At 45.0% G+C, this 10,823-nt stretch overlaps 1 pseudogene; it reads right to left on the reverse strand.

Moving 5' to 3' along the window:
- Positions 1-1,936: 1,936 nt before the first annotated feature.
- On the reverse strand, positions 1,937-4,722 carry LOC116546993 (annotated as a pseudogene).
- Positions 4,723-10,823: the final 6,101 nt, after the last annotated feature.

The following is a 10,823-nucleotide window of genomic DNA, read 5'->3' on the forward strand; positions in this document are numbered from 1 at the left end:
TTCTTCTGCTTGATCAATTCGGCTGTTAAAACTTATGCATAGTTCGTGAAGTTCTCGTGTTGTATTTTTCAGCTCCATTAATTCACTTATATTCCTCTCTAAATTGTGTGTTATTTTTAACATTTCGTCAAACCTTTTTTCAAAGTTCTTAGTTGCATTGGGTTAGAACAAGTTCTTTTAATTCCCGGAAGTTTCTTATTATCCACTTTTTTTTTTCTTTTGAGACAGAGTTTCGCTCTTGTTACCCAGGCTGGAGTGCAATGGCGCGATCTCGGCTCACCGCAACCTCCGCCTCCTGGGTTCAGGCAATTCTCCTGCCTCAGCCTCCTGAGTAGCTGGGATTACAGGCACGCGCCACCATGCCAGTAATTACTCTTAAAGTAGGAAACGTACTTAAAACCATAGCTAGCCAGCAGAACTTCAAAGAAAAAAAGCCTTTCCAATTCATAATAATACATGCATTGCCCAAAACAGTAGGATAGCCACATTAGACTTACAAGACTTATAGAAACTCCACCAGAAAAAAAATTGCTACATAGCAAGTCTGTTAAGTATGCTGTTGATTAAAAAAAAAAAATGCTGTGACTGTTATTCACACTTCTGTAAAAAAAGAATTTGCAATTTGCTGAATATCTTATCCCTTATATAATTTGTATAAAAATTGCAAGAAAACTGATAAATTTCAGACACGAATTCAATTATCTAAATTTACCGTATTTATATTTCTCCTATTATTGAGGAAACAAATTATGATGAAGGCTTAGCTGAAATTAGCCAGGTGATTACTGCAGTTTAGTTCTAAAGGCATGTGGTTTTTTTTCCTTCCATTCACTTAATTCTCAAAGATTTGAGAATGCTTAGGCTAGTTAAGGACTCCTCAGAGGAATCTATCATTTCTGAGTGTTGACGGTTTTATTATACATTGAAAGCTCTTTAACAAACCAATACTCTCTTAGTTCAGGATAAAACAGATTTGCACACAAGAAATTAAGGGACTGTTCCTCATGATGACTTGGAAAGGCAGCACTTCTATGGTAAACAAAGAGCACATCTGGGCATCTACCAGGAGTGTAAGAAAACGGCTTCATGTTTTAAGAAGACACCACCATTGGCAAAACTGAAGTTTTTCTTAATTAAAAAGTGTCCATTACACATTTGGGGTGAGAGGATATCTCAAGAAGAGTACATTTTTTTTTCTGGAAAAAAAAAAAAGTAGTACAGTCTGAGCCAGTAGATGATAACAGTGATAACAGTGTTTGTGATGCCTCTGGCTGTTGCTGAAGAACACATATTCAGGTAACAAGGGGGTTGATTCTCCAGATCAATGCCACTGCTGTTCTTGTTTCCAGTACTTCTATCACACCATGTACATACACAGTAACTCCTGAGACATCATTAATGTTTTAGTCTTCCAGTATTCAGTCTGGTTAATTTTCAATAAACACCAAACTAAACCTTTAAGTTGGCTGTATTTGAGAGACTGAAAAAAAGACTGTTGAAGAAAAATCACAGTTTTGATTGGAAACCAAAATCTTGCTGGGCACGGTGGCTCACGCCTGTAATCCCAGCACTTTGGGAGGCCGAGGTGGGCGGATCACAAGTTCAAGAGATCGAGACCATCCTGGCCAACATGGTGAAACCCCGTCTCTACTAAAAATACAAAATGTAGCTGGGCGTGGTGACGTGTGCCTGTCGTCCCAGCTACTCGGAAGTCTGAGGCAGGAGAATTGCTTGAACCTGGGAGGCAGAGGTTGCAGTGAGCCAAGATTGTGCCACTACACTCCAGCCTGGCACCTCACGACAGAGTAAGACTCTGTCTCGGAAAAAAAAAAAAAAAGGAAACCAAAATCTCAATCAACAGTGATTCTTCATCACTGCCCATCCTGTTATCTGAACTTTATCACAAAATCATATGCAGCTGAAGGAAAAGAGGGTCTTACTGAAGCCAGACTGTTAGGACAAGTGTGTAGCATCTTGTCCTAACAAGGACAAGGGTGCCTTCATCCTGCTCCTTGCTTATCTCATTGGATGGCTCTTCATAAAGAGGTTCACTGCCCCCTTCACTCTCCTCCTCGCTGTGGTCTTCACTTGGCTCCACGATTTGTTCCAGGCTCTTCTCCAGAAGTGTGGGAGAACTGCTTATTCAACTTTCCTCTTCAGCTATCTTATTTACGGGCTGAGAAGGAGGCGGTGTGGGAGTATTAAATTGGATGACACTTTCAGTGGAAGAGACGTGGGTTTTGGTTAGAGTAGTATCTGCTACAGTCTCATTCTGAGGCAAAGATAACTTTTCCACAAGTTTCCACTGAATGATGCTCATGTCTTTTTACCAGTTGATATCAGGTGACTGTCACTGAGTAAAACTGACATTGGTGACATGGCTGCTGTGGGCACTCTACTTGTGACTGGGAGCCTTTGCTTTGGAGCAGGGATACTGAAACAGATGGACTTTACAAAAGTCATCGGCAACAGCTATCACCTTTCTATTGTGCGATCACACGAGTGCATTGATATCTGTCCCACCAGATCCTTCTGGCCAGACACCAAAGACTTGAAATCCTAGCACACAGGTGTATGTCGTCCAATCCATGTCCTTACAATCCAATCAATTTCTAATTAGTTTGCAGCCATTTGGAATGTCCCAGTACAATATTTCATAGTCTCCCAAGTTAGACATTATACACTTGTTGTCTGGGGACCTGTCAAGGTGTGTGATATAGCTGGAATGTCCAGTGCACCTTCCATATATGCTATATTTTTTTCCATTTTCTGGGACTATATAGAGGTAAATAAAATTGTCATAAGATCCTACAGCCAGGAAGGTACCATCTATTGAGTAGCGCATTACAGAGAGGTGTCCATTCCGGTCTGTGTGGATAGAAACTAGATCTCTAGTTTCTGCATCCAGAGCAAACCCCCTACCTGAGCGCATTCCTGTGGCCACCACTGTGCCGCTTGGATGAAAATCTGCACGATGTCCTGGTTCACCTACCAGCCTGGTCCATTCCAGCCTGTGTCCCATTGAGTTCCAAAGGCAGACCTGCCTGTCCTAAGCACATGTCAAGAGCAAATCTTTGAAGGGATATGTGGCAAGACCCCAAAGCTCATCTGTATGACCTTGTACTTCTATTTGGAAGCCATCATTAAATGTTCCCCTTAAAATAAAGTTTCGTGATGTACCTACTAAAAATTGATCTGCCTTTCCTTCTGCTACATCTCTGTATCATACTGATCAGGAACCTCTGTTTCTCTTTCAGATTCAGATCATGATCCCACAGAATTATTTTTCTGTCTTTCCCTCCTCCAGTTAATAACATCCCGTTTCTCAGCTGATAAAATGTGAACACATGGCCATTGTAGCTTTGATTTGTTTGCTGATTTGATATACACCTTTAGGACCTCTCCCATGTGTGGGCTCTAAAGTAGTTTTGTTCCATACAAGCATGACTCCACCGAGTCTCCAGTAAGAACATCTCTATTCCCCAAGAATGCTAAACACTGCACAAATTTTGGCTTTTCATATTTCCCCAAAATTCCCTGTTTTCTTGTTAGCGAATCGCCATTCCAGGTCCAGAAGAAAATATGAGATTTACCGCGTATTATGGTATTCCCATGTGTTCGGTGAAACTCTACAGCCAAAACAACTTCATTTGTTGTCTTTATTTCTGCTCCTTTTGCTTTTTTCTGCCAGTCCCATACAGTAAGCATATACTCATTGGAGTCATCAATAACACATAAATGAACACCTGAACCTGCTTTTGAAAAATCCAGGCATCCTACTCCATGCTCAAAAGTGCCAAGTCCATTAATCTGCAGTGTGGATAAGTAACAGAATCCCACGCTCTGACGTGGCGTTGTAGAGGCATTCTATCTTTACCCATGCCAGCTGTCTGTCCAGTTGCAATCCTAATTTTGTCAGGATGGATAGCAAGGCATTTCACACAGTCTGTATGACCCAGGTAGTGTTGCTGAGTTCTCTCTTGATAATTAAATAGTACTACTACTGATGCAATGAAATAAATGATTTCCCTGGTCGGAAGAAGGTAAACATTAGCTCTACAGTCCTTTTCTCATAACTATATGCCCATTCCAGTTTGAGCTTCTCAGAAGGCAGTTCTGTTCTGATGTCATCATACTTGTCAACCTCAGAAGGAGGGAATATGGTAATTGGCCAGCCTCGCATAAACATTTTAATATATTCTCTCTCTTGGTTGATGATGACATCTTTATGCTTATCTGCATTTTTGGGAACTTTTGGTATTAATTTTGGTGTTGAAGGTATTTTCAACAATTTATTACGGCTATTATCTGAATTTTCCCATGAATTATGTGACTTTTCAGCTGGTGATGGTCGTTTTATGCTTTTAGCAGCAGATGAAAGTGTTTCTTTTCCTGCAATTGAGACAGCACTGGTATGACTTGGTTTTCTGTTTGCAGAAACTCCTTTGGTTATACAGGACATGGGAATAGCTGCTGGAGGGCTTGGTTGGCCCTTACTTGAGAATGATTTTTTTCACTGAGGCCACATGATCATCAGAGACTGCAATACGCCTCAAAGCATCAGCCAAAGCTGCCTTTAGCACAGTGATTTCATCTTCTCGTTGCTGAACTCCTGACTCAAGAGCTGACAGGAGATCTTGAACATCAGAAGTACTTGCAGCAGAAATATTATCGAGGCTGCCGGCGAAACCGTCCATCTTGCAGGGAAAGCGCCAGGCGCCGGGCTCAGCCGGGCAGACACTTCATTCAGTGGAGCCACAGAGTGGCAGACGCTGGGCCTGGCAGGCTCGCTCTCTAGGTCGCCCGGCTCGGCTCCGGCTCCCGCCTCCGTCCGGCCCCTCGCCTTGGGGTAGTCAGCCGCCCCGCCCGGGCCACTTCCCTGTCAGGTTGAGAGCCCTGGCGCTCTCCCATTTTCTTTTCTGAGTGCATCTGCTGTACTGGGGCCTGGAAGATTTGACTCATAGTCCTCACTTTCCGTCTCCTTCTATCCCTGCACGGAAAAGCTTGGTCTAATTGCATCAGGGATCTGCTTTCTGGTTCCACTGAATACTTCGAAAAGTCCTTTTCTTTTTTCTTTTTTTTCCAACTGTAACTTTGCTGAGGAGTCTGGTATGACTGCTTTTGAGGTTGTAATACAGTTTGTCCCCTAAAAAACTTGTTTCCAGAGTCGTCCTCAACTGTGTTATCTGGATTCTCAAACTCACTCGGACAGCTCAGGTGATCTGCCCGCCTCAGCCACGCGAAGTGGTGCTGGAATTACAGGCGTGAGCCACCGCGCTCGGCCAACACATGACGTTTGAACATTAGAAAACAAATGTAGCTGTCGCAGTGGCTCACACCTGTAATCCCAGCACTTTGGGAGGTCAAAGCGGGCAGATCACTTGAGGCCAGGAGTTCGAGACCAGCCTGGCCAACATAGTGAAACCCTGTCTCTACTAAAAGTAGAAAAATTAGGCAGGTGTGGTGGCACACGCCTCAGTTACTTGGGAGGCTGAGGCACAAGAATCGCTTGAACCTGGGAAGTGGAGTCTGCAGTGTGCCAAGATCATGTCACTACATTCCACGTGGGCAACAGAGAGAGATTCTGTCTCCAAACAACAACAACAACAACAAACAAATGTAGAGAACCAAGGACCTAATTGAAGGTATATTTAAATTTTAATTTCAAAACTATTCTACCAAGTGTACAGTAGAACAGCAAATGTGGCAGTTTGGCAGCTCCTCTCAAACATAATCAGATTTTATATGATCCAGCAATTCTACTACTAGGAATATAGTGAGGAAAATTGGAAACATATGTTCACACAAACTCTATCACATAAATCTTCATAGCAGCATTATTCATAAATATCAAATATTACAAACAAACCAAACTATTCACAAGTTAATTTCCATTATGAATGAAAATGCATGATTATCCATTCATAGGTTAATTTCCATTATGAATAATTATGAATGGATAATTTTATATTTCCTATGAATGAATAGACATAGTGGTATATCCATCCATGTTATCTATCTGTCTCCTGCCTTCACAGGACCCACATGAAACCAAATATACTCCCTAAATTATTGTCACAGGTGACAACACTGTGATTCTGAGGGGTGGGGGATGAAGGAGGACGTACAGAGTCAGGTAACCAGGCCGGGGTTCCCAGGTGTCCCTGAGTAGGGTATAGCAGAACCCAGAGGCATGGTGTGGGGTGGGACACCAGGACTTGATGGTGGATTGATGGAGAGCAAAGGAATGAGGGAAATCAGAGATGTCGTTTTGATTTTCTGCTTTGGATATTAGGAAAATGGAGGTTCCATTGATTGAGGTAGAGGAGACTGGAGGAGAAGCAGGTTCCTGCCTTCAGAGCTGGAGAGAAATCATGGTTCCTGTTTGTGTCCAATGAATGTGGAGATGCCAGCTAGAAATGCAAGGGGAAGCCTCCAGCAGACAGCCACACACAGAAAACTGGGGGTCAGGAAATGAGCCATGCTGCAGAAACATTTTGAATAATTATTCCAAGGGTGTCTTAAATAGTGCTAAGGAGAAATGATGTCAGCAAGTGAGAAACATGAACAGGACAAGAGGGCCAACCAGGCAACTTGTAAGACAAGTGCAAATGGGCAAATACTGAAACTCAGTAGTAATCAGAGGAAATGGATCAATCACATAAACATTTCCTCCATCAGATAGATAAAAAGTAAAAAGACATTTAAAGTCCAGCTTTCAATAATTGAGAGGAAAGTGATACACTGTCACTGGAAATGGTAGTAGATTCACACTTTCTTGTTCATGTGTTTTCAAAATTAAAGTAAAAATATGTGTAATATTGCAAAATATATATTTGGCCTTCAATTTCTTTTACTGGCATGTAACTCCTAAAGGGTCTAGAATTTCAAAAGTGATGTCCTTTGTATTCTCATGAGGTGACAGGTTGCCTCCTGCCCCTAGGTAGCTTCAGGATGGGGGCCGGTCACTGGAAAGACCGACAGAGTTATAGGATGGGGACATCAGCCCCACCCCCAAACCTTTGTGGGGTCAGAAGGGCTGAAAGCTAAGGTGATCGTCAATGGTTAATGGTTTAATCAACCAGGACTACATAATGAAGGGCCCATAAAATCCAACAGGAAAGAGTTCAGAGAGTTTCCCCATAGCTGAACATGTGGCAGTTCCTGGAGGGTGCGTGCAGGGAGGGTATATCAGCGCCACATCCCTTCCCTCTTACCTCGCCCCATACATTTCTTCATCCTTTGTAGTTTTTTTTTTTTTTTTTTTTTTTTAAGGGGGGGTTTTTTCATTTTGGTTAGGCTGGTCTTGAACTCCTGACCTCAGGTGATCCACCTGCCTTGGCCTCCAAAGTGCTTGGATTACAAGCATGAGCCACCATGCCCGGCCTCTAGTTTTTTTTTTTTTGAGACGGAGTCTTGCTCTGTTGCACAGGCTGGAGTGCAGTGGTGCAATCTCGACTCACTACAACCTCTGCCTCCCAGGTTCAAACAATTCTCCTGCCTCAGCCTCCTGAGTAGCATACGCCACCATGCCCAGCTAAGTTTTGTATTTTTAGTAGAGACGGCGTTTCATCATGTTGGCCAGGATGATCTGGAACTGCTGCCCTCAGGTGATCTGTTCGCTTTGGCCTCCCAAAGTGCTGGAATTACAGGCATGAGCCACTGACCCCAGCCCTTTGTAGTATTCTTAACATAAACTAGTAAGCATATGTGTTTTCCTGAGTTCTGTGCACTACTCTAGGAAATTAATCCAACAAAAAGAGGGGCTCATGAGAACCTTGATCTGCACTCTGTCAGAAATCATAAGGACAAATAAAATTACTGAAGGCTTGAGTTTGGCATAGGAAGTGGGGGCAGCCTTGTTGGAATGCGGCCTGAATCTGTGGGATCTGACACTATCTCCAGGTAGATCATTTGGGAATTAAATTCAAGGACATACAAATGTGTCCAGGTCAGAACTGATTTCTCACTTGGTGAGTGAGGGGACAAACTCCACACGTTTTTGTTAAGGAAGTCTTCTGTGTTGATTGTTTTGGGGTGAGAGCAGAGGAAAAACCGTTTTTTTTAAAAACTCAGAATAGGCAGGGATTAGAAAAATTACTATTGATATGCAACATGACATTGCCTTTTAATACAGCAACTTGTCAGGGTTTCTCAAAAGAAACCACAAGCACAAGAAGGAAAGGCCGGGCGCGGTGGCTCAAGCCTGTAATCCCAGCACTTTGGGAGGCCGAGGCGGGTGGATCACAAGGTCAAGAGATCGAGACCATCCTGGTCAACATGGTGAAACCCCGTCTCTACCAAAAATACAAAAAAAAATAGCTGGGCATGGTGGTGTGTGCCTGTAATCCCAGCTACTCAGGAGGCTGAGGCAGGAGAATTGCCTGAACCCAGGAGGCGGAGGTTGCGGTGAGCCGAGATCGCGCCATTGCACTCCAGCCTGGGTAACAAGAGCGAAACTCCGTCTCAATTAAAAAAAAAAAAAAAAAGAAAGAAGGAAAGAAAAAGAAGAAATAAAGGAAGGAAGGAAAGAAAAGAAAGCAAGTTTCACTGGGAGAGAGGGTGAAACTGCTGGGCTCCATAACACACACAGCTGGGCGAGACCTGAAGAGGCCCCGTGGAGCCTTTCAGAGCGCCTGTGTCCTCATCTGCAAAGATGGGATTAAAATGCTTTGAGAAAATCAAGGAGGATTAACAAGATGTAAATTAGGTTATCTATACTCATGTTGTCCGACCAGCTGTTGTAATTGAATCATGCGAGGCTCCTCCTCCCCCTTAGGACCTCTGAAAGTCCTCTCGCCCACAGCCTGGCCCTGCCCAGGCAACTTGGGATTGGAGCTGCGCTCCTGTGTGGGCGGGACCCTTAGCCCCGCCCTCCTGCTCGTGTATATAAGCCCTGGTCTCACCGGCGACCTCTCAGTCTGGTGCAGGAGTGGCTCTTAGGACGCCCGCAGGTACCCGTCTGCAAGAGCTTCTGAATTACCTACTCTAGGTAAGTGGAAAGTGGAACCCTGTGACTGCAGGAGGCTGGAGCATAGGGAAACTCCTGGCCTCCTGGGCATCTGCTCTGCCTTACCGGAGCCGGCACCTCTAGAAGGAATCCAAACTTCGGATCCAGTTATTTTATTTTTTTATATTTTTTTGAGACAGAGACTCTGTCGTTCAGGCTGGGGTGCAGTGGCACGATCTTGGCTCACTGCAACCTCTGTCTCCCCGGTTCAAGTGAGTCTCCGCCTCAGCCTCCCCAGTAGCTGGGATTACAGGCGTGCGCCACCGCGCCTGGCTAATTTTTGTATTTTTAGTAGAGATGGCGTTTCACTGTGTTGGCCAGGTTGGTCTCGAGCTCTTGACCTCATGTGATACAGCCGCCTTGGCCTCCCAAAGTGCTGGGATTACAGGCCTGAGCCACCGCGCCCAGCCAGGATCTGGTTATTTTAAAACACGTGCCGTTTATTATAGGTCCCAGGGACTGACCAGACAGAATCGTGGGGGGTGGAAGATAGAGGTCAGTTACTGGGACTGCGGATATTCAAATGGGCAGCTTTCCAACAGTCGTAGGGTTAGGAGAGCTCATGGTACTGCCCCTGTTCCTCTGTGGCACTGTGTCAGGGAGGTGAGTCCTCATGGAAGCCAGGGGACACTTGGGTCAGGAGGAGGTGACACATGAGCTGACTGCTGGCCACAGAACAGGAGGGCACTAAGGGATCTGCTTGTACAAAGGTGCTGGGAGAACGTGAGGGAAGGTGGGAGCTGCAGAGAGCTGGGACCAGGAGACCTGGGTGCGGCACACTGTCCTCAGATGGGAGCAGCAGGCATGTGGGTGAGGGGCATGAGCAGAGCCTCGAGCCTGACAGGGGATCAGAGGTGGCCACAGTGGGGACTGGCGGGGTGGGCAGTCGGGGCAGGGGCAGAGACCCTGAGGGACAAGCTGGTAGTTTGTGAAGGGTGGTATTGGGGATGACCAACGGTGGGCTCCATGACAATGGGATTCCAAGTGTGGACAGCCTGGGGTATGATATTACACACCACTGAGTATCTTCCTGCTGCTGGGAACATCTCTTGAATTAGTCCTTCCTGGCTGGTCACGTGTCACCAGGCCATAAACAGAGGAGCCAGGATTTTGGCCCAGAAAGCCGAGCTCAGCCTTTGCTCTCAAGCCATTAGGCTTCCTCTCCTTCCTGCTTCCCTGCCCTGTGTCTTCAATCTCTTTAACCTTGCCAGTCAGATGAGGCACAAAGAATCGTTTCTGCTCTTCTCCACTCTGATGTGTCTGCATTGTGTAAATGATCTGCTTTGCTTTCCTAATTGTCTGTTGGTTTCTAGAATTTATATTCTCAGCAACTATGTATGACCCTTTCTGTGACACCACTGATCACCAACAGTCTTTACATTTTAACTCTTGCAGTGTCAGCTTTTGGCCCCTAATCATCAAACCCAGAATGTCTTATGCCCCCAAGGACATTGAGATAATTGAATCATCAGACTCTTTTTTTTCTTTCTTTCTTTTTTTTTTTTTTTTTTTTTTTTTTTGAGACGGAGCTTTGCTCTTGTTACCCAGGCTGGAGTACAATGGTGATCTCGGCTCACCGCAACCTCCGTCTCCTGGGTTCAGGCAATTCTCCTGCCTCAGCCTCCTGAGTAGCTGGGATTACAGGCACGCACCACCATGCCCAGCTAATTTTTTTTTGTATTTGTAGTAGAGACGGGGTTTCACCATGTTGACCAGGATGGTCTCGATCTCTTGACCTTGTGATCCATCCACCTAGGCCTCCCAAAGTGCTGGGATTACAGGCGTGAGCCACTGCACCCGGCCGAATCATCAG

This window comes from Sapajus apella, unplaced genomic scaffold (assembly GCF_009761245.1).
Source record: "Sapajus apella isolate SASKATOON/1434 unplaced genomic scaffold, GSC_monkey_1.0 scaffold1813, whole genome shotgun sequence".
Classification (NCBI taxonomy): Eukaryota; Metazoa; Chordata; class Mammalia; order Primates; family Cebidae; genus Sapajus; species Sapajus apella.